At 50.3% G+C, this 24,416-nt stretch overlaps 1 protein-coding gene across 1 annotated transcript in view; it reads left to right on the top strand.

Moving 5' to 3' along the window:
• The window catches only part of LOC119970934 (astacin-like metalloendopeptidase), a 151,451-nt gene that overhangs the window by 86,294 nt on the left and 40,741 nt on the right, over nucleotides 1–24,416 (top strand). The gene's annotated exons all lie outside the window — the stretch shown is intronic.

Below are 24,416 nucleotides of genomic sequence, written 5' to 3'. Positions count from 1 at the left end.
GTTTGGATGTCAGTCCAGTAGCATTGATTGGTAAGGGAAATAACAAAAGAGGAAATATTAACAGAGATCTCGCAAAACCTCAGCTATTCTCTATTATTTTATAACAGAATAGAAAACCAATGTCCAAATTTGCTGAGGACGCAGATATAGGCATTAGAGAAAGCAGTGTAGCTGATAGGATGAAATTGCTAAGTATTACCAACCCCAGACCAGACCCCAACATTTGGTAGGGTGCCGGACAGAAACCCCAATATTTAATTTAATTTTTAAGACCATGGGACAAGACTACTTCACACCAGAAGTGACTCGACACACAAATAGGGATATTCTACATTAAAGCAAACGTTATTATTAATACAAAATTAAACTAACGTTAACATCATACAAGAAATAGCTTACAATTAGTAGTTGTTAATGCTTAACAATAAAGTGAAATGCTAACTTCTAACGGCTATTCTTGTTACCTCCAATGAAGCAAATATCCCAGCTCAATATATACTTTCAAATACTATTAGCAAACACAGGAATACTTGCTCTATCGAGGTGTCTTGGAGACACTGCTTTGAGAGAGAGAGACCCTTCAGGAAACAGCCTGTGAATTCTTGACTGTGTCAAACTACTGTTTAACTTGCCAGCATTTGGCAAAAAATTCCTGTCCTGTTCACAGCAATTTCTTTAACTGTAATCTCACCACCTGACTGCTTTAACCCCTGGCCCTTTCTATTAACTACATAATCTCTATCCTACTAATTGGGTGATGTCCAACTTATTAAGTCTAAACGCAATTAGCGGAATTCTCCGTTTGGGAAACTATGGGCGAGATTCTCCGTTTCCCGATGGCGATTTCAGAATCGGCGATCAGGTGGAGAATCCATATTTACGATGAAATCGGGGGCGGCGCCTATTTTATGCATGTTGCGCATGCTCCGCCCGCTCTGAAATGGTTTCTTCGCAGCGCGCGCCACATGCCATTGGGACGGCCTTAGGATGTCACCTGAAAGTCCTCCCCTGATGCTCCGCCCCCAATGGGTCGGATTCACGACAGCACGGGGGACATGCGGGAACCCGGCATGGCAGCTGCAGTCTGTGCCCAGAGCTGCCACAATCAGGCGGGAGCTGTGCTGCTGGCCGGGGGGGGGGGGGGGGGGGGGGGGGATGGGCTTCAGTGAGGGCTGGGAGGACTGGTAGGCGTTGGCGAGGGGGTATCCAGGGAGAATTACCTGGCAGGTCAGGTCCGCACACGGCCGGCGCCATGGACCATGCAATTCTCCGACCATTTATTTGGAGAAGGCTGGGCGTTTTGCGTGGCGCGGCTGCAAGCCCCTCATAGGTCGGAGGACCGGGAAGCGACGATCCCCTCCTCCTCTCACACCCGCACTGCGCAGGAAATCCCAGCTCCAGCGTCACAGATCTGCCACATCTCACAGACTGCACCTCGCTGGGTGACATTTAAGCACTAATTAATTAATTTAAAATAAACATTTGAATTATTGTTAGATTGCGTTACAATTAACTATATGGGCCTGACTCTAAATGATTTTTACTGTAAAATTGAATGCTAAATACCGATCTCTGCCCTCAGGTGAATGATGATATTACTTTTACAATCCTTTAATTACACTTTCTGCATTAATAGTGTCCACTTGTCTTTAAAACCAGGAGTTTAAAAAAAAGAAAATTACTGCAGCAGTCACACACACATCATAGCCCAGACGTTTAACCATTACTGCCCCAGATTTTTATAAGCAATATATGTACCAATTCCGACATTCATCACAAAAGAAACATTGATAGATCAGTTGATCAGGAAAATACAGTTGTTGTGGGCCAGGGTTTAGAGAGCCCCAAACTGTATCATGGTGTTCACCTGACCCAGAACTTTGAATAGATGGGGGTTATGTGGAGCACACGGTCCTACTCTGCAGGTGTGATGCAACAGAAATCTAACAGTACTTTTAAATTAAAACACTGTTTATCTATGTTTATCTATGAAACCAGTTAACACTTTATAAACCCACAGTAAACATCTTAACAACTATCAACGCCAATAAATCCCCCAAAGAATACAGTAATCTACAAGTAACTCTTACTCTTTCCTTGCAACATCCATAAGACAAAACAGGAATCCTTTTTAAGGAAAGGTTTAACTTCACTACTGAGAAGTTACCACTTTGAAATCACCACATGAACATTTATAAGCTTGCAGAGATTCATTTACATCTTCCTGTGACTGCAGCTTTTCTAAATCTAAAACAAAACTAAACACACCCTGCAGCAAACAGCCTAAAGTGAAAGTAAAAGCAGACAGGCAGCCCAGCTCCACCCACACTCTGACATCACTGATAAACACCCATTTCTTAAAGGTACATCCACTGCAGATATTTTTATAAATACCCCATTCTTAAAAGTACTCTCACACCTCCCCCCAAGAAAAAGAAATAAACCATCAACTTCAAGATGGTTTCATTATTCACCTTTCCACTTTCCTTAAGAAATATGGACAATGAATATACATTTTTTTAAATGAAACAAAACATGCAAACATTTAATAATAACATAGCCCATTTTTGTTCTTCCTCCAACTGGAATCATTCTTGATTGACAGTCTATTTGAACAAGAAGGTCATTGCATGATCCATCTGTTATGGGCCAGGGTTTAGAGAACCCTAAAGTGTATTGTGGAGTTCACCTGAACCACAACTTTTAATAGATTGTGGTATGGGGAGCACACGGCCCACTCCACTGGTGTGGTACAGAAGAAATGGAAAAGTATTTTTTTAAAGCAAAATAATGTTTATTCTATGAACTCAAGTTAAGCTTTTTAAAACATACAGTGAAAATCTTAGCAACCATTAATTCAAATACAACCCCCAAAGAATACAAAACTAAGTAATCCTGTAAGCTTTCCTTTTAACATCCATAAGCTTTAAAACACCTTTTACCAGAAGCAAATCAGGTTAAAGTCACGATTGTTATTAGTTTTAAATCACCAGGATCGATTTACAGTCTTTAAATTACAGAGAGATTCATACACCTTCTGGCTGTGACTGCAGCTATCCAGCTCTGAAAGCGAAACTAAAACACACCCTGCAGCCTGTTCAAAAACAAAAGTAAAAAGCTGACAGACAGCCCAGCTCCACCCACATGCTGACATCACTGATAATACCCATTTCTTAAAGGTACATTTCTTAAGGTACTCTCACATGACACATCCATTTCTCTATGCCTCGGCATTTCTGTTTAAAGTCATATACTTTAGTTCAATCTGATCACAGAGTCACTTGTAATTCTCCAACACAGGAGTATTGGTTATCACAGCTTTCAGGCAGTCAAATGCCTGTTGAAACTCCGCTGTCCACTGAAATTTTCGACGTTTCTTCAACAGGTCCATCAGTGGAACAAATTTGGCACAAATGTTCGATCAAATCCACTCATTCCAAGAAATCGCATTATTTCCCTTCATGTCTAGAGTATTGGAAACTCCTCAATAACTTTTGTTTTCACATCCAGTGTGACCATTCGACCCCGTCCGATTGTATGGCCAAGGAAAGTGACTTGGGCTTTTCCAAATTCACTTTTGGCTAGGTTTACCACCAAACCCGCCTCCTGAAGTCAATTGAATACTCCATCAGATGTTTTAAATGTTCTTTTCATGTCTAGCTGAAAATTACCAGTTCATCACTGTTTACCACAAATTGGGTTATCCTGAAACAACTTTGTTAGTTAACCGTTGAAATGTGGCTGGGGCTTTTTTCATGCCAAATGGCATAACTTTGAATTGGTATATACCATCTGGAGTCACAAAAGCTGAGATCTCCTTCGCCCTTTCGGATAAAGGTACCTACTAGTAACCTTTAAGTAAACCCAGTTTGGAAATAAAAGCTGATTGTCCCACTTTTTCAATGCAATCCTCCAAATGTGGGATAGGATAAGTGTCCGTTCTTGTAACTACATTAATCTTTCACTCATCCACACACAATCGTTGGGTACCGTCTGGTTTAGATACCATCACTATGGGTGAGCTCCATTGGCTGCAACCCACTTTAATTATGCCATTTTTAAGCACACTCTCAATTTATTTGTTAATCTGTGCCAATTTTAACGGGTTAAGTCTATATGGACGTTGTTTGGAACAGCATTTCCCACATCTACATCATGTATGTGGTAGTCTGGTTAGAGGTATTACGGTACCTAGTAATGCTGGAATACCATTGGTGGATAATGCATGTTGTCTATTGGTCGAGACTGGATGGTAGCTCCACCCTGCAAGGCGGGGTATAAGAGCCCGTGCAGCCCCAGCAGCTTCCTTTCTGTACCCGAGCTGCTGGGGGAAACATCTAGCTTATTAAAGCCTTCAGTTGGACTAAAAGCTCGCTTTAGTGGTCATTGATTGTGCATCAATTTAATAAGCTAGATTTAAAGAATGGAGCTCCGAATCAAGCCGGAGTGTCTGACACTCAGCCCCCACGCAGTAAACTCGGCGGCAACTTTCAAGCACTGGCTGGCGTGTTTCAACAACTACCTTGGAACGGTAGAAAACACACCCATGAGGGAACTGAAACTGCAGATCCTGCAGTCGAGGGTGAACCCAGAAGTCTACACGCTCATCGAGGACACGGTCGACTTCGATACCGCGATGGAATTGCTGAAAGGACATTACATTCGCCCTGTAAATCAGGTCTACTGGCGACGAGGCGACAAAGTCCTGGTGGGTCGTGGATGAATTCTACCTGGTGTTGGGGAGAAACTGCAGCTGCCCGCAAGTTTCAGCAAACGACCACACTGAACTGTTGATTCGGGATGATTTCATTGCGGGTATGCTGTCCTCTCAAATCCGCCAGCGTTTACTGGAGAAAGAAACTCTAAGTCACAAGGAGGCACGGGCCCTTTCCAGCTCCCTGGATGTGGCCTCCCGAAACTGCCGCGCCAACGCCCCAGACCATGCGGCAGCCCCCGGGGAGCGTGGAATCCCTCTACAGCAGACTCCGAGGCTCCCCCCATTCCCCCACGAGCTTGCGCTGCAAGACGGTCCGGCAACCCTGGGGGGCCCCGCTGCTATTTTTGCAGGTAGGCCAAACACCCCCGACAGCGCTGCCCAGCCCGTTCATCTGTGGCAAAAAGGACCACTTCATGGCAGTATGCCAGGCCCAGGCGGTCACTGCGGTCTCCGGGAGCGATTGCGGATCGCCACTACAACCCTCTCCACGGGCCCCATGCGGCCAGCGAGCGCCGACATCTTCCTCCTCTAGGGCCACGTGTGGCCTCCGGGCACCGCCATCTTGTTCCGCTAACGCCGCGTGCGATGGATGGGCGCCGCTATTTTGTACACCCTCAGCCATGTGCGGACAGTGGGTGCCGCCTTGGATGGACTCCAAGGACCTCAGTACAGGTGACCACACACCGCCCGATGAGGATACCCAGCTGCTGCCATGATTAACCTTGGTGACCCTGGACCTGTCCCGGCCTCGAACACTCTCAACTGCTACAACGACGGTGCTAGTCAACGGACACGAGACGTCTTGTTTAATCGACTCTGGGAGCACAGAGAGCTTCATACACCCCAACACGGTAAGGCCCTGTTCTCCCCCCGTCCACCCCGTTAATCAAAACATCTCTCTGGCCTCCGGTTCCCACTCAGTAGAGATAAAGGGGTTCTGTGTAGCAAACCTCACGGTCCAGGGAAGGGAGTTCAAAAATTACCGGCTCTACGTCCTTCCCCACCTCTGCGTGGCCAGACTCCTAGGGTTAGACTTCCAGTGCAACCTCCAAAGTCTAACTTTCAAATTCGGCGGCCCTATACCTCCTCTCACTGTCTGCAGCCTCGCGACATAGAACATAGAACAGTACAGCACAGAACAGGCCCTTCGGCCCTCGATGTTGTGCCGAGCAATGATCACCCTACTCAAACCCACGTATCCACCCTATACCCGTAACCCAACAACCCCCCCCCCTAACCTTACTTTTTAGGACACTACGGGCAATTTAGCATGGCCAATCCACCTAACCCGCACATCTTTGGACTGTGGGAGGAAACCGGAGCACCCGGAGGAAACCCACACACACACGGGGAGGACGTGCAGACTCCACACAGACAGTGACCCAGCCGGGAATCGAACCTGGGACCCTGGAGCTGTGAAGCATTTATGCTAATCACCATGCTACCGTGCTGCCTTCAAGGTCGTTCTGCCTTCCCTGTTTGCGAACCTCATCCCGGATTGCAAACCTGTCACCACCAGGAGCAGATGGTACAGTGCCCAGGACCGGATCATAATTAGGTCAGAGGTCCAACGGCTACTGAGGGAAGGGGTCATTGAAGCTAGCAACAGTCCCTGGAGAGCTCAAGTAGCGGTGGTAAAGACCGGGGGGAAGCATAGGATGGTCATCGACTACAGTCAGACCATCAACAGGTTTACGCAGCTGGACGCGTACCCTCTTCCCCCGCATATCCGACCTGGTCAACAGGATCACGCAATACAAGGTCTTCTCCACGGTGGATCTTAAGTCCGCCTACCACCAGCTCCCCATCCGCGCGACTGATCGCAAGTATACTGCCTTCGAGCCAGATGGACGACTCTACCACTTCTTAAGGGTTCCCTTCAGTGTCACAAACGGGGTCTCGGCCTTCCAGCGAGAGATGGACCGAATGGTTGACCGATACGGTTTACGGGCAACATTCCCGTATCTCGAAAATATCACGCCAACCTCCGAAAATTCCTCCAGACCGCGAAGATCCTTAACCTTACATATAACAAGGACAAATGCGTGTTTAGCACCGGCCGTCTAGCCATCCTCGGCTACGTAGTGCGAAATGGAGTGATAGGCCCCGACCCTGAACACATGCACCCCTTTATGGAGTTCCCCCTCCCTCACTGCTCCAAGGCCCAGTGGGTCCCCAACTACACGGACAAGGCCCGTCCTCTCATCCAATCCACAGTTTTTCCCCTGTCGATAGAGGCCCGCCAGGCCTTCAGCCGCATCAAAGCAGACATTGCATTGGCCACGATGCACGCCATCGACGAGTCCCTCCCCTGCCAGGTCGAGAGCGACGCGTCTGACGTAGCTCTGGCGGCCACCCTAAACCAAGCGGGTAGACCCGTGGCCTTTTCACGTACCCTCCATGCTTCCGAAATCCGCCACTCAGTCGAGAAGGAGGCCCAGGCCAGAGAAGAAGCTGTGCAACATTGGAGTCATTACCTGGCCGGCAGGAGATTCACTCTCCTCACGGACCAACAGTCGGTCGCCTTCATGTTCGATAATGCACAGCGGGGCAAGATAAAAAACGATAAGATCTTGCGGTGGCGGATCGAACTATCCACCTAGAACTACGAGATCCTGTATCGTCCTGGGAAGCTAAACGAGCCTCCTGATGCCCTGCCCCACGGCGCATGTGCCAACGCACAAGTGGACCGCCTCCGAGCCCTCCACGAGGAACCTCTGCCACTCGGGGGGTCACTCGCTTCTTCCATTTTGTTAAGATCCGCAACCTGCCCTACTCCATCGAGGAGGTCAGGACAGCCACTAGGAATTGCCAAATCTGCGCGGAGTGCAAGCCGCATTTCTACCGACCAGAGAAAGCGCACCTGATAAAGGCTTCCCGTCCCTTTGCACACCTCAGCATAGACTTCAAAGGTCCCCTCCCCTCCACCGACCGCAACACGTACTTCCTGAACGTGATAGACGAGTACTCCCGATTCCCATTCGCCATCCCCTGCCCCGACATGACCACAACCACCGTCATCAAAGCCCTCCATAGCATCTTTACACTGTTCGGGTTCCCCACTTACATAAATAGTGATAAGGGATCCTCCTTTATGAGCGACGAACTGCATCAATTCCTGCTCAGCAAGGGCATTGCCTCAAGCAGGACAACCAGTTACAACCCCCAGGGTAACGGACAGGTAGAGAGGGAGAACAGAACGGTCTGGAAGACCGCCCTACTGGCCCTACGGTCCAGAAACCTCCCAGTCTCCCGCTGGCAGGAAGTCCTCCCGGATGCCCTCCACTCCATCCGGTCGCTTCTCTGTACCATGACCAATCAAACACCTCACGAATGTCTCCTTGTTTCCCCCAGGAAGTCCTCCTCCGGCACCTCGCTCTCGACCTGGCTGGCAGCTCCCGGGCCCATCCTGCTCCGAAAACACGTGCGGGCACACAAGTCGGACCCGTTGGTCAAGAGGCTCCATCTTCTCCACGCTAACCCCCAGTACGCCTACGTGGAGTACCCCGACGTCCGACAAAACACGGTCTACCTACGAGACCAGGCGCCCGCCGGATCCCCGCGCACACCCTTGCCACCAGTCTCACCCTCCATCCCACCGGTGCACCTTACAGCCGCTCCCTTCCCTGCAGGATCGGTTCTTCTGCCGGCCACGCCTGGGCCCCCCCGCCCACCGACGCACTCCACAGATGCTCCCTTCCCAGGTTAATCAGCCTCCCCAGCAGCGCCATCTAGGGGTGTTGAAGCTGCCACAGAGACCAAAACCACGCTCCCGGAGTCACAGACGCCCGAAACTCCACCGGCGTCACCACCAAAGCTTCGACGATCACAGAGGACAACCAGGGCCCCCAATTGACTGATTGCTTCACTGTAACATGCATATAGTTAATTTTAAAATTGTAAAATATTTTGTAAGTAGTTACGATCATAAGACAAACACTGTACGGAGGTATTACGGTACCTCCATAACCATACATCCTACCATGTTACAAAGTTGTTATCTCAAGCCACCACACCCGCCGGACTCTTTTTTTGACAGGGGGTGAATGTGGTAGTCTGGTTAGAGGTATTATGCTCTATTGGTGGAATGCTGGAATACCATTGGTGGATAATGCATGTTGTCTATTGGTTGAGACTGGATGGTAGCTCCGCCTTGCAAGGTGGGGCATAAGAGCCCATGCAGCCGCAGCAGCTTCCTTTCTGTACCTGACCTGCTCGGGGAAACATCTAGTTTATTAAAGCCTTCAGTTGGACTACAACATTGCTTTAGTGGTCATTGATCGTGCATCAAAGTATAGCCATTTTAGTGCTTCCCAACTTATCTCCACAAACTTCCCCATTAGATATCAATAACTCTTTCAGGTCAGTCCGTTTTTCCTCTGGAAGGTAACTCAACAATTTAACCCAATTTGTCAGAACATTGTCGTTTTCCAATTTCATTTAAAATATGTCAAATTCAAAATCATCTGGATTTGGTTTGTCATTTTCAGTTAGATTCATCAGAACCTCCCCCTTTTGCTCTCCTTCCCTTTCAAAGTATCTTTTAAGCATATTCACATGACACACTCGGTGAGTTTTCCTTCTATCTGGCGTTTTTACCAAATAATTCACCTCACTTAATTACCTTTCAATCTGATAAGGTCCACAAAACCTTGCTTTTAAAGGTTCACCTACTACTGAGAACAATACTAAAACTTTATCTCCACTGGCAAAACTACAAACTTTGGATTTCTTGACCCGACTCATTTCATCACATTTTGTGCAACTTTCAAATGCTGTCCAGCCAATTCACCTGCTCTATTTAATTGTTCCCTAAAATTTGACATGTGATAATGTAAGTTCTGATTTCTCACTCACCAATTTTTCCTTAATCAATTTAAGTGGTCCTTTTATCTCATGACCAGAAATTAGTTCTGAAGGACTGAATTTGATTGACTCATTTGGTGCATCCTTAATTGCAAACAATACAAATGGAATTCCTTTATCCCAATCCTCTAGACAATCGTGACAATAAGTCCTCAACATTTTATTTAATGTCTGGTGCCACCTTTCTAATGCTCCCTGCGATTCTGGATGGTATGCAGTTGATTTAAGTTGTTTGATTCCTGAGCTATCCTTCACTTCTTTGAATAACCTTGAGGTTAAATTTAGTCCATGATCCGATTGTATCCATATCTAGTAAAAGATTTTAAGTAACTCCTCCACAATCTTTTGAGTATTTTTTCAATATTACGGACTGGAATAGCCTCTGCAAACCTCGTAGACACATCCATTTTCGTCAAAAGATATTAATTTGCACTTTTCGTTTTAGGAAGCGGTCCTATGCAATCAATTAAGATCCTTGTGAAAGGTTCCTCAAATACTGGAATGGGTATTAAGGGCGCTGGTTTTATCACTGCTTGAGGTTTCCCTATCACTTGAAATGTGTTACATGATCGATAAAATTTAACTACATCTGTATGTAGTCCAGGCCAATAAAAATGTTTTTGGATTTTAGCTCGAGTCTTCCTTACTCCCAAATGACCTCCCACTGGTATCTCATGTGCAACTCGTAACACCTCCTTTCTATACCCTATCAGCAATACCTCTTGATGAACATCACCCCACTTATCATCCGCTTGCATATGTAAAGGTCTCCATTTCCTCATCATGAAATAAGTTTTATGGCAATTACACTCCTGTATGCACTCAGATTCCTCTCCTGTGTAAGCTTTCTGATAAAATCCGTTTTATTACTATATATTTCTGCTGTAACTCCACCAATTTTCCTGAACTAAAAACATCTGCCTGATCCTCCACCTGTTTTTGTTCTTTTTCAACCAGCTGATCAAAAATCGTTTCTGATAATTGTACTTCAACTTTATCTTCACTCTTTGATTTCTCCTCGTCTTAACCTGTGACTTTGCGACCTTGTTAATACACAATCCAGAAAAAATCCAGGATACTCGTCCTTCAACACTTCTTCAGGTGTCTGATTTTCCACTGAATTATCAACCACAGTAGCCATCACTCCCACCTGAGATCCAGCTATATCATTACCCAAGATAAACTGTATTCCTGGACAAGATAGTTTCTCTATTGCTCCGACTACCACTTCACCACTCTTCACTGGACTTTCCAACCTTACCTTATATAATGGAACACCGCTCTTCCCACCCTGAATTCCACATATTATCACCTTTTCTGGCAACATTCTTCCCAAACTACATAACTCCTGTATTAACAAGGTCTATCATCAAGGAAGAATAGCGAGGCATCTGGATAGAAATTGTCCCATTGGGCAGACGCAGCATGGGTTCATAAAGGGCAGGTCATGCCTAACTAATTTAGTGGAATTTTTTGAGGACATTACCAGTGCAGTAGATAACGGGGAGCCGATGGATGTGGTATATCTGGATTTCCAGAAAGCCTTTGACAAGGTGCCACACAAAAGGTTGCTGCAGAAGATAAAGATCCATGGCATTAAGGGTAAAGTAGTAGCATGGATAGAGGATTGGTTAATTAATAGAAAGCAAAGAGTGGGGATTAATGGGTGTTTCTCTGGTTGGCAATCAGCAGCTAGTGGTGTCCCTCAGGGATCCGTGTTGGGCCCACAATTGTTCACAATTTATGTAGATGATTTGGAGTTGGGGACCAAGGGCAATGTGTCCAAGTTTGCAGATGACACTAAAATGAGTGGTAAAGCGAAAAGTGCAGAGGATACTGGAAGTCTGCAGAGGGATTTGGATAGGTTAAGTGAATGGGCTAGGGTCTGGCAGATGGAATACAATGTTGACAAATGTGAGGTTATCCATTTTGGTAGGAATAACAGCAAACGGGATTATTATTTAAATGATAAAATATTAAAGCATGCCGCTGTGCAGAGAGACTTGGGTGTGCTAATGCATGAGTCACAGAAGGTTGGTTTGCAGGTGCAAAGGGTGATTAAGAAGGCAAATGGAATGTTGTCCTTCATTGCTAGAGGGATGGAGTTTAAGACTAGGGGGGTTATGTTGCAATTGTATAAGGTGTTAGTGAGGCCACACCTGGAGTATTGTGTTCAGTTTTGGTCTTACTTGAGAAAGGACGTACTGGCACTGGAGGGTGTGCAGAGGAGATTCACAAGGTTAATCCCAGAGCTGAAGGGGTTGGATTATGAGGAGAGGTTGAGTAGACTGGGACTGTACTCGTTGGAATTTAGAAGGATGAGGGGGGATCTTATAGAAACATTTAAAATTATGAAGGGAATAGATAGGATAGATGCGGGCAGGTTGTTTCCACTGGCGGGTGAAAGCAGAACTAGGGGACATAGGCTCAAAATAAGGGGAAGTAGATTTAGGACTGAGTTTAGGAGGAACTTCTTCACCCAAAGGGTTGTGAATCTATGGAATTCCTTGCCCAGTGAAGCAGTTGAGGCTCCTTCATTACATGTTTTTAAGGTAAAGATAGATAGTTTTTTGAAGAAAAAAGGGATTAAGGGTTATGGTGTTCGGGCCTGAAAGTGGAGCTGAGTCCACAAAAGATCAGCCATGATCTCATTGAATGGCGGAGCAGGCTCGAGGGGCCAGATGGCCTACTCCTGCTCCTAGTTCTTATGTTCTTATGTTCCTCATCTCTTACCATTAAAGATTGACTAACTCCTGTATCTCTTAAAATTCTGACTTCTTTACCTGCTCTTTCTGGTGCACACGAGTAAGCTTTACCCACACAAGGAAATTCTTTAAAGACATCCGGCCCCTTCTTATCAATCACCTCTTGATCAGGCTGTACAACCTTTTGCACCTCCTTCACTTCACTTGGACTTTCCTTTACCACTTTAACAAACCCTACTGTCTTATCCTGTTTTGCCACATCAGCCTTCCCAGCGCTTTTCTTCAACCACCAACACTAACTTTACATAGCCTAGTTTAGTACAGTGAAAACATTTGAAACTTTTCATGTCTCTTCCACCCTCCTGGATTTCCTTTCTAGTCTGAGGTACACTCTCTTTATTATCTTCTATCAGCTCTCCATTACCTTTACCACTTGAGTACTTCTCATGTCCCCAGTTTCTATCCCTCACAGGCTGAAACTGATGTTGGAAACCAAATTTTGATTTATGAACTAATTCATAATCATCTGCCTTTTCTGCTGCTCATCTCGCAGTTTTAACCCTCTGTTCTTCCACATGAGTTCTCACTACATCAGGAATTGAATTTTTAAATTCCTCCAAAAGTATAATTTCTCTGAGAGCTTCATACATGTGTCTGTCGGCTTCAGGCACTAGTCGATATGCACTTAAGATGGATTTTTTCACCTCATATGACCCAGATACCTCCTCCGGTAATGATGCAAATACTTCACGCGCCCTACCTACCAGCTTTGTTTGAATCCGTAATACACACATGTGCTGGGGCCATTTTATTTGTTTAACCACCTTCTCAAATGAAATGAAAGAGGCTTCCACCTCCTTCTTGTCAAACCTTGGCAATGCTTGGACATATTTAAATAGATCCCCTCGAATCCTTCGACAAAGACGCTCTTTTTCACTGTCCTCATCCTATTATCCAGGATAACTGTACGTTTCCCCTTATGTCTGCCAATTTTACCTGACTGTGATGTTTCATGGCCATTTTCTGAAGTTCAAACTCTCTGTCTTTATCTTTTTCCCTGATCTGTACCTCCATTTCTCTTTTTTTTTTACTTGGGCTATTCTTTCTGTTTTCCTTTCTTCTCACTCTTTTTCCTCTGTATCTCTTTTGTATTCAAGCTGCTTTAATTCTTTCTCATGTTTCATTTGTTTAATATGCAACTGAATTTTTGCCATTTTTAACGAGTCAGACTGTATCTCATTAAATGTTGTATTTTAAGTGCTTAACCACCGCCATAATTACCTCATCTTTTCGCATTTTGTCAGGTAATGTTAACTGCAATGTTTTAGCCAACTCTAAAAGCCTGTTTTTAGTCTCTGTCCGTAAGGTACTGCGTGTGACAGTCTCCACTCCCAAAAACTTCAGAGCCTCTCAAAGAGCCATTGTCCACAACACACCAAAACTAAAATACCACACCGGAAAAGCAACAATCCTACACTGTCTTTAAGTTCACAAAAGCCAATCCAATAGATAGACTTTTATCCCCCTCGAGCCCCCAATTGTTATGGGAGAGGTGTTTTCAGAACCCCAAAATGTATCATGGAGTTCAACCAACCCCCCCCCCCCTTTAACGGTTTGTTGTTTTTGAAGCCCAAGGCTTGTTCCCCAGGTGTAGTATTACAATTATGGACATTTGGTTTTTAAAACAAAACAATGTTTATTCCATGAACTCAAATTAACCTTTTAAATAACATTGGCTCTCTTAACACCCATTACTTCAAAGATAACCCCGAAAATAATACACCACTACCCAATCCTGAAAACTGTTCCTTTACATATCCAAAAGACTTAACAAATCCTTCAAAAAGAAGCACATTAGATTTATATTCAATACTGAGACCTTTTTACAATTCCGATTTCACCAAAGGATTAAGAGATAGTCCTTCATGGCAGAGATCACCAGCAATGCAGCTCACAGCCACACCCAGGGTTTCTTGAAACTGAAACTAAAAATTCCCAAAACTAACCTCAAAATGGACGAACTGAGCTCAGTTCCACCAACTCTCTGACATCACTATTTTCTTAAAGGTACATTGCTTAAACATGCATTTCTTAAAGGTACTCTCACATGACACTGGGCACTGTACCGTTTGCTCCTGGTGGCGACCGGGGTTTGCAATCGGGGTGAGGTTCGCAAACAAGGAAGGTGGGTCGACCTTAAGTGTCATGAGGCTGCATACAGGAAAGGGTGGTAGGGGCCCGCCAAGTTTCAAGGTTAGGCTCTGGAGGTTGCACTGGAAGTCCAGGCCGAGTAGCAGGGCAGCGCAGAGGTTGGGGAGGATGTAGAGGTAGAAGCCACTGAACTCTATGCCCTGGATGGTGAGGGTGGCAGTGCAGTACCCCCGGATGGCCACGGAGTGGGAGCCGGAGACCAGGGAGATTCTCTGGTTGGTGGGGTGGACCGTGAGGGAGCAGCGTCTTACCATATCGGGATGGATAAAGCTCTCAGTGCTCCCGGAGTCCAGAAGGCAGGAAACCTTGTGCCCATCGATCTTCACCGTCACCGACGCAGTCGTGAGGTTGTGCGGTCGTGTCTGGTCGGTCGTAACGGAGGCCAGGCGTGGTTGGTCGGTGGCGGTTGCAGGCGATGAGCGGCTCGATGAGGTGTCTGACGAGCAGTGATCTTGAGGCGGGGAAGATGGCGGTGCCCACCGGCCGCACGTGTCCTGTGTCGGGCAAAATGGCAGCACCCATGGGCCACATGTGTGAGACAAGCAAGATGACGAGGAAGATGGCGGCGCCCACGGGCCACATGTGCTGTGAGGGGAGCAAGATGATGGCGCCCACGGGCTGCACGTGGTCTGCGGGGAGGAAGATGGCAGCACCCGGGGGTCGCACATGGGGAGCGCCGGGACAACGGCGGTGACCGAGCAGGCCTTGCACACAGCAGCAAAGTGTTCTTTCTTATCGCAGGCCTTGCAGAGCGCTCGGTGCCAGGCAGCGTTGTCGGGAGTGCTTTGACTGTCCACAGAAGTAGCACTTGGGTCCCGCGGGGTTGCTTGGTTGCTGCGCGGCGCAGCCCTGGGGTTGGCTGGGGATGGTCGCTGACAGGGTGCACGGTAGGACATTTCCTGACGATGTCTAGGAGGGGTGAGCCGCACGGTCGAGGACATACGCTTGGAATTTTGCACGAAGTGACCGTGAGCGAGAGTACTAGTTTTTTAGTCGCCGCGAGATCGAGGGTAGCCCCTTCTAAGAGTCGCTGGCGGATGTAGGCCGACTCTATGCCTGTGACGAATGCGTCTCTAAGTAGCAAGTCTGAATGTTCAGAGACCGAGACGGCCTGACAATCGCAATCTCTCACTAGGATTTGGAGGGCACGCCAGAAATCCTCCACAGACTCACCAGGGAGTTGATACCGCATGGCGAGGAGGTGCCTGACATAGATCTTGTTGGTCTGCTGCGTGTAGTTCTCCTTCAGTTGCGCCATGGCCTCAGCGTCTGTCGGCACGTCCCGGATGAGGGGGAAGATGTCTGAGCTGAGGCACGTGTAGAAGATCTGGAGCTTCTGTGCCTCTCCGGGTGAGTCAGTCGCAGATTCTATGTATGTCTCGAAGCAGGCTAGCCAATGTGTGAAGGCTGACTTGGCGTTGTTTGCTTGAGGGTGCAGCTGCAGGCGATCAGGCTTGAGGCGGAGATTCATTGTTTTCAATTACGACGAGACGAGGCGAGAGTAGAGAGTAATCGAGGTTTTTATTACATAGAGATGTGCAGCCTTCTACAGCTGCTGCTGAAATGGCTGCAGCCTGGTGAGCACACACATTTATACTCCGCCTACAGGGCGGAGCCAGCAGGCAAGGATCTACCCCCGTACCTGGAGTACCGGGGCCTTACCGCAATACCCTTGTATGCAGAGCAGTATATGCAATATAATACAACAGTGGTGACTACGACACCGACGTGGAGGTTTGCGGTGGAGAGCAAGCAAGACCCTACTTGTTTGCGGATCTCCATGACACACATGTGCAAACCACCCCCACACACCTCCTTCACCCCATCAGACACCTCACCTGCTTCAGCCCCAGCTCCTTCACTCCCTTCACCTTGACTACGCACCTCCCGGCCCACTCTCTAACTATACATGTTGTCTTGTGTCGTACAGGACCTGCTGAAGATGGGACCGTTTCATCCAGAGACCGAACCCCATCCAGGAGCAGCTGAGGGGCCGGACAGTCAGAGGGCAGGCCGGCCTGAGGAACAGATGCCGTGCAGACGGGTCCCGGGCTCCTGGGACTTCCAATCCCAGCCAGAATGCAGGTGCAGAAACGCAGGGACTACAGGAGGGGTTGATGGCTGATTTCCAGCACTTGCGGGCGCAGGTGAAAGAGTCCATCCATATTCAGGAGCAGGGGTGGTGCTGGTCATACATGCCACCCACGTCAAAACCTCATGTGTGGCATCTGCGGTGGAGGCAATGAGGGCGGCAGTGTTGGATATGGGTCAGAGTATGCAAGGCCTGGGACATTCTGTGCAGGCAGGGGCCGAGGACCGGGACAGAGCTGCCCTCTCACAGGCAACCATGCGCCAGAGTCACCTGGGCATTGCAACGGCGCTCTTCAGCATGGCCCAGTCAGAACAGGCCATGGCTAAGAATGTCGGCAGCATTGCCCAGGCGCTGGCCGGCGTCGCGCAGACACTAGGTGGGGTGGCCAAGTCCCAGAGGGAGGTGTCGCAGTCCCAGAGGGAAGTGGCCCAGACCCAGAGGGAAGTGACCCAGTCACTGGCTTATCATAGAATTACAGAATTTACAGTTCAGAAGGTGGCCATTCGGCCCATCGAGTGTGCACCGGCCCTTGGAAAGAGCACCGTACCCATGATGAGGCACAGACCCTCAGGGTGGTGGCACAGTCCCGGATGGAGATTGTCCACGCCCTGTGCTCCACAGCCTTGAATGTGCAGACTCTGTTCAAGACCAGAACGGACCTCCAAAACTGGCAGCGCCATGTGGCAGGGGAGGGGGGTTACCTCAGGGAATGGCTCCACTCGCACCCCCATCCCATGGAGTAGCTGGGAGACATCAAAAGAGAAGGAGGTGCTGGGGACGTGCTGGTGACCTCCCGCAGGGGAGGTGCCGGAACAGCAGAGCACCTCAGACTCCTCCCGCCCCCCCTCCTGACCTTGGTACATCTGGTGGGCAGCGGGCAAACAGAGCAGCACCATGCCACCCGGGACGCCTGAGCAGCGGCCAGGCCCATCCAGGTCACCCCAGGAGATGTGCGCCAACGGGGACCCTTGTCACATTGCAGGAGGCACAGCAGACCACCTCCACTCCTGCTGTACCATTTGGTGAACCACCTAGGCGTAACGTCAGGCCGGAAAGTTAAACACCAGTTAAGTTGGCACGGGTGCAGTGCACAGTTGAGATATAGGGGCTAGGGCACAGATTATATATTTCGCAACAATAAACACCTGTTAACATCGTTGAAACCTGCCTCGGTGTTCTGTCTGATGGGTGTAGGGGTGGGCCAGTCAATGGTGGTCAGGGTGAGTGGGGGTGGTGCACCAGTGCAGGCCCAGTGTGTAGACCTTGCTCCCCACCCTACCTCCCTTCCCACCCCCCTGCCCAGACCATCCCCAGCACCCCAACCCCACCCCAACCTGCGATGAGCTCCAGTGCTCCATATCGTATAGCGGGTTGTCATCATCCACCATCCCATGGACCAGACCCGCTGTAGTCCACATGGAAAAGGATATACTGGTACACATTTGCACATAGGGGATCCATGATGGCATGGATGCACCTGTGCACCGATGTCTGATATCCCGGACAGGTCCCCACTTGGCGACAGGAATGACCCCATTGCATAGATGTTGAGGGTGACCATCACCTTGACGGTCGCTGGGAGCGAGTGTCATCCCTCATACCCCTGTGGTGCCAAGTGTGCCATGATCTGGCAGATGTGTCTCACAGTCCCTCTGCTTATCTGCAGTCTCCATCTGGCAGATCTTCGAATGACATGCGGTTGCGGTACACACAGGGCCTCGTGCGGCGCCTCCATGGCAAATCCTCCTTCTCCTCGGCTTGTTGGGTGGCCCTCCCTCCAACCTGCATGGCTGCCACCTGCCCCTCTGCAGCCCGCTCCTCTGCTGCAGCTTCCCCCTCTTCGCTGAGCAGCACCCGCTATTGCGGCCGCCGAGCATCTTACAGAGCTGCGGCCATCACCATAGCGGCCAGCATCGCGGTTTGGTGTCCGAATGCCATTCTCTGCAGGAGTGAAAGGCAAACATGTTAGCATTGTGCATACTCCCATGCCCATTCAGGTTCCATGGCTTACATGGTGACTCCGGTTGGCACTGCGGGCCCCTTCCACGGATGTCCCCCCCACCTCTGTCCTGTCGGTATTTGGCCCCATTGGTGGTCCTCGTCCTAGCACCCGTCCCTGTTGCCAGAGGTACCGTTGGCTGGCACTGCCCTCACTGGGGGCTGCCTTGGGTGTGGCCCTGGGTAGATCCGAGTGGGTGGCTGCCGATTGGGCAGGGTGCTAGGGGCTGAGGAGGGGGGAGGGGGCGCAGTTTGCTGGGGAGGTGTGCACTAAGAGTCACTGTGTAGAACCAGGGGCCGGGGTAGGTGGTCAGCAAGGTGGCCACTGTAATGGCGGTGGGTGCCTGTGGGGAGGGGGGCACCCTGGGTGCTCGGCCTGTTCACTGCCCCCCTTCCCCTTCCCCGCTGCAGACAGCACGATCGGTGTCCAGTCCAGCAGCCCGATGTCATCCCATGCCATTTCCTAACATCTCTCTCACTCAGCCACCAGGTTCACCGTTTTTATAACCACAAGTGAATACTGCTGTCAGAAAATCGGCCCATCAAAGGCGGTGAATTGCGGAAGCCCCAGAGCATCAGGTGTCAGGCCTACTAAACTTTTAGCCCGCGCAGTGAGCGATGCATTTATGCCATTTTCAGGGTGCCGGAGCATCCCAATTTGGCGTCAAACGGGCAATGACCATGATTTGGCTTTGGAAACTATTCTCCGCCCAATCGCGTTTCGCAATTTTGGCGTCGGCAAACGGAGAATCCCGCCCCATAATGTTGACGCCAACACAGAATTCGTGGACTTTATCGGCAGCAAAACTGGCGCCGCACCTGGACCGATTCTGCGACTGGCACCAGCTAGCACCGGCGCAACATGGCACACAATCAATACTAATGAGAAATTATGCCATATTTGCCGGTTTAACGATTGACACACAGGAGGCTGACAAGCTGCATCTGCATTTATACACTTCACTTCCCACAGACACCATCCAAGCCAACAAGACGGCAGTGAGAATGCGGCGCCAAGGTGCAGAGCTCGAGACCCTCTTGGACGCCGTGGAGGAGAAAAGGAAGACCCTGTACCCTGGCCCAGGAAGGAGACTGCCAGACACCACCGTTCATCACACCTGGGTGCAGGTGACAGAGGCAGCCAGTGCCGGGGGAAACATCGTGCGGATTGGCCAGCAATGTCGTAAAAACTGCAGAACCTCCTCAGCACCTGCTGATGCAGTTGGAGGAGTCCAACCACATGCAGTAGCAGGAGGTGGTTTTGACATGTATGCCACCCAGACCAACACCGCACAGGTGGCGTCCGATGTGGAAGCATAGGGGGCAACGGTTTTGGATCAGCATATCCAAGGCCTGGGGCTTTCCGTGCAGGTGCTGGCCGAGGCCCAGGGCAGGGTTGCCATCTCACAGGCAGCCATGTGCCAGATCCACCTGGTCATTGCTGCGGAGCTCCTGAGCATGGCCCAGTCACAGCAGGACATGGCTGGGAACGTCGTCGGTATTACCTAGGTTCTGGCCGATGTGGTGCTGGCCGATGTGGAGTAGACACAGAGGGAAGTGGCCCAGTCCCAGAGGGAGATGGTCCACTTCCTGTGCTCAATGGCTGCGAGTGTGCGGACTGAGGTCGAGATCACAGCGGACCTCCAGGACTGGCAGCGCCAGTTGGCGGGGGAGCCTCAGGTGTTACCTCTGGCATCCACATCCTATGTAGTAGCCCAGAGGCCATCGGGTACTCCGAGGGAGGAGGTGATCTGGGCTCATGCCGGTTTCCCATAGAGGAGAAGCCAGAACACCGCAGCACCTTGGACTTTCCCCACCCCCTCCTCTCGCTGGTGATCTGGTGGGCAGCAAGCAGTGCAGGATGGCACCATGCCATCTGGGGTACCCAAACAGCAGCCGGGCCAGGACCAGTCGCCCCAGAAGATGCCCGCCAATGGGGCCCCAGACCGTAGGGCAGGGGTTTCAGCAGGTTGCCTCCACTCCTGCTGTACCTTCTGGGCATGCATCTAGGTGTGGTGTTGGTGCCCGTAAGGCCAGAAAGTTAGACACCAGTTAAGTTGGCATGGGTGCACGGCACAACTCAGTTATTGGGGCTAGGGCACAAATCTGTAAATACAGACAATGGATTTTGGAATACAACCAGGAATGGTGGCCTTCATCCCATCCGCCGCGGCCCTGGGGTATGCACTGAGGAACTGCGCAGGAAGGACCTGGCAGCAGTGGAGACTGCCCCAGAGGAACAGTAGACAGCTGTTGAGGATGGAAAGCTGAGGAGGAGGTGGGATGGAGGCTCCACTTCAGGCCTTGTATGCACTGACACCGCCTGTCATTTGAAGACCTGCCGTTCCGGGTATGCTGTTGAAGACTCAGGCTGAGCAGGAAGACTGCGAATTGTCTCCAGATCATGGCGCACCAGGCACCTCTGGGGTATGGGGGAGGATACCCAGTCCTGATGGCTGTAAGGTGACAGTCACCCTGAACTTTTACGCCATGGGGTCCTTCCAGGTGCCGAGTGGAGACCTGTTCGGAATCTCACAGAGCTCGGTGCATCATCTGCGCTGTCACGTATGCCCTATATGCACAAAAGGCACAAGATATCAAATTCAATATGGACCCAGCCCACCAGGGAAATGGGGTTCACCGCCATCGCCGGGATGCACCAGTTCCAGAGGGTGATCGACAGGAGGCATGTTCCCCTAATAACACTGTCCAAGACGGGCTGGTCTTCAAAAACCAAAAGGGGTTCCACTCGATGAACTTGCACCTGGAGTGTGACCACGCGCTGCATATCATGCATGTCTGCACCTGATACCCGGGCAGTGCACACACTTCCACCCTGGAACACTCGACGGTTCCTGACTCCTCCAAGGCGCACACCCCGGGTGAGGGGTGTGGTGACATGCCTGTGAATAGTTTTGTACATAGTTAGTAATACGACCTTGATGAGACCATCAATTCACGAGACACGTGCCTACTCCCCCTAGTGGTAGGGCAACGCAACTGCTCGTATGTCGAGCTTATACATGGTATAATATGTATTACAGTGTGAATTACATTCACCACATTCACCCCCTACAAAAAAATCAAGTCCGACGGGGGTGGTGGTTCACAAGTTGAGTCTGTCCGGTGGTCGAGTTGTTCGCTGCGATCTGCGGAGCACCGGGGTTGCAGCCTCTTGTGGTGGCTGGATGAGTGTTGTGGGTTGGGGTACGATGGCGGACTCCGGGGGTGATTCCGTCCGAGCTCCGTACCTGTCTGGTTCGACTGGGGATTGGGGGGCGCTGGGAGCTAGCCAGTGTGGGTGCGCGAAACAAATGTAGCGAGCTAGTAGGCACAGGGGCGCAGGGGGGCAGTTGGGTGGGGTGTCGAGTGAGGGGTACCTCTGCAGTGATGGTGGGGGTGCTGGATCCTGCGGGTGCTAGGTCCCGGAGGGATACGGTGTCCTGACGGCCGTCAGGGATCTCTACGAAAGCGTACTGGGGGTTCGAGTGGAGCAGGCGCACCTTCTCTACCGGGGATCAATTTTGTGCGCCCTGACATGCTTCCTGAGGAGTACAGGGCCCGGTGTCTTCAGCCATGCCGGGAGTGAGACCCCTGTGGTGGTGCCCCTGGAAAAACTAAAGAGCCTCTCGTGAGGGATCTGGTTGGTCGCAGTGCATAAGAGGGACCTAATAGCGAGGACTTCCTGCCAATGGGAGATTGGGAGATTCCTGGACTGGAGGGTCAGTAGGACGGTCTTCCAGACCGTCGCATTCTCCCTCTCCACCTGCCCGTTCCCCCTGGGGTTATAGCTGGTAGTCTTGCTCGAGGCGATGCCCTTGTCGAGCAGGTCCTGATGCAGCTCGTCGCTCATAATGGACAAACCCCTGTCGCTGTGTACGTAGCTGGGGAAACCAAGCAGGGTGAAGATACTATGCTGGGCCCTAATGACAGTGTGGGAGGTCATATCGGGGCACGGGATAGCGAAGGGGAAGCGGGAGAACTCGTCTATAACGTTTAGGAAGTAAACGTTCCTGTTAGTTGAGGGGAGTGGCCCTTTGAAATTGATCGAGAGGCGTTCAAAGGGCCTAGAAGCCTTGGCCAGGTGGACCCTGTCTGGTCTATAGAAGTGCAGTTTCGCACAGATTGGGCAATCCCTGGTGACAGCTTTTCCCTCCTCAGTGGAGAAAGGTAGATTCCGGGCTTTAATGTGGTGGGCGAGCCGGGTGACCCCCGTGTGGCAGAGGTCATTGTGGCTGACTTTTAGGCGGTCACTCTGTGCGCTGGCACACGTCCCATGGGACAGGGCATCTGGGGGCTCGTTGAGCTTCCCTGGTCGATACTTGATATCGTAACTATAGGTGGAGAGTTCGATCCTCCACCGCAGAATTTTATCGTTTTTCATTTTGCTCCTTTGCGAGTTGTCAAACATGAAGGCAACCGATCTTTGGTCGGTGATGAGGGTGAACCTCCTACCTGCGAGGTAGTGCCTCCAGTGACGAATAGCCTCCACAATGGCTTGTGCTTCCTTTTCGACTGCTGAGTGTCGGAGTTCCAAAGCAGAGAGGGTTCGGGAGAAAAGTGCGACTGGTCTCCCTGCCTGATTTAACGTGGCTGCAAGAGCTACCTCTGAGGCGTCGCTCTCAACCTGAAAGGGGGTGGATTCATCCACCACCCACATGGCCGCTTTGGCGATGTCCTCCTTGATGCAGTTGAAGGCATGGCGCGCCTCAGCTGACAGGGGAAATAGTATGGCCTTAAAGAGTGGGCGGGCTTTGTCCGCATATTGAGGGACCCACTGGGTGTAATAGGAAAAGAATCCAAGCACCATTTGAGGGCCTTGGGACAATGAGGGAGAGGGAGTTCTAAGAGGGGGCGCATACGGTCCGGGTCGGGGCCCAGGACTCCGTTTTCCACGACATAGCCGAGGATGGCTAGTCTGGTCGTGCGGAAAACGCATTTCTCCTTGTTATATGGTAGATTTAGTTCCTGAGCCGTCTGGAGAAAACGGTAGAGGTTGGCGTCGTGGTCCTGCTGGTCATAGCCGCAGATGGTAACGTTATCCAAGTACAGGATCATGGCCCGCAGCCCGTACTGATCCACCATTCGGTCCATTGCTCGTTGGAACACCGAAACCCCATTTGTGATGCCGAAGGGAACCCAGGGGAAATGGAAGAGGTGGCCATCGGCCTCGAATGCCGTGTAGTGGCAGTCCTCCGGGCAGATTGGGAGCTGGTGGTATGCAGACTTCAGATCCACCGTGGAAAAAATCTGATACTGGGCGATCTGGTTAACCATGTCTGCAATCCTGGGGAGGGGGTACGCGTCGAGGAGTGTAAACCTATTAATGGTCTGACTATAGTCTACGACCATGCGGAATTTTTCCCCTGTCTTGACGACCACCACTTGAGCTCTCGCGGGTGCTGGGGCTGGCCACAAAGGCTGGGGCAGCATTGTGGCTGGGCGGCCGCGCGGCGCAGGCCTGGGGGAGTTGCTGGTCGGGGGCCCATGACAGGGTCACGGGATCCGCGGGGAACGAGGTGAGGCTGCGAAAAGAGGTCTCCATAGTTGTGGCAAGTTCAACAGTCGCTTCAAGATTTAGGGCCCCCTTTTCCAGCAGTCGCTGGCGCACGTAATTCGATTTTAGGCCCGCAACAAAGAAATCGCGGACAGCAAGTTCTCTATGCTTTGCAGCAGTTACAGCCTGATAATTACAGTCTCGAGATAGAGTTTTTAGTTCTCTTAGGAATTCTTCTAGCAATTCCGTAGGCCGCTGGCGGAGAGTAGTAAACACGTGTCATGCATAGACCTCATTTACAGGCCTCACATACATTTTGTCGAGTAGTGC

Source organism: Scyliorhinus canicula, chromosome 9, assembly GCF_902713615.1.
Source record: "Scyliorhinus canicula chromosome 9, sScyCan1.1, whole genome shotgun sequence".
NCBI classification, from domain to species: domain Eukaryota; kingdom Metazoa; phylum Chordata; class Chondrichthyes; order Carcharhiniformes; family Scyliorhinidae; genus Scyliorhinus; species Scyliorhinus canicula.
The sequence above is the reverse complement of the archived record's forward strand: the minus strand, read 5'-3'. Positions and strand labels throughout refer to the sequence as shown.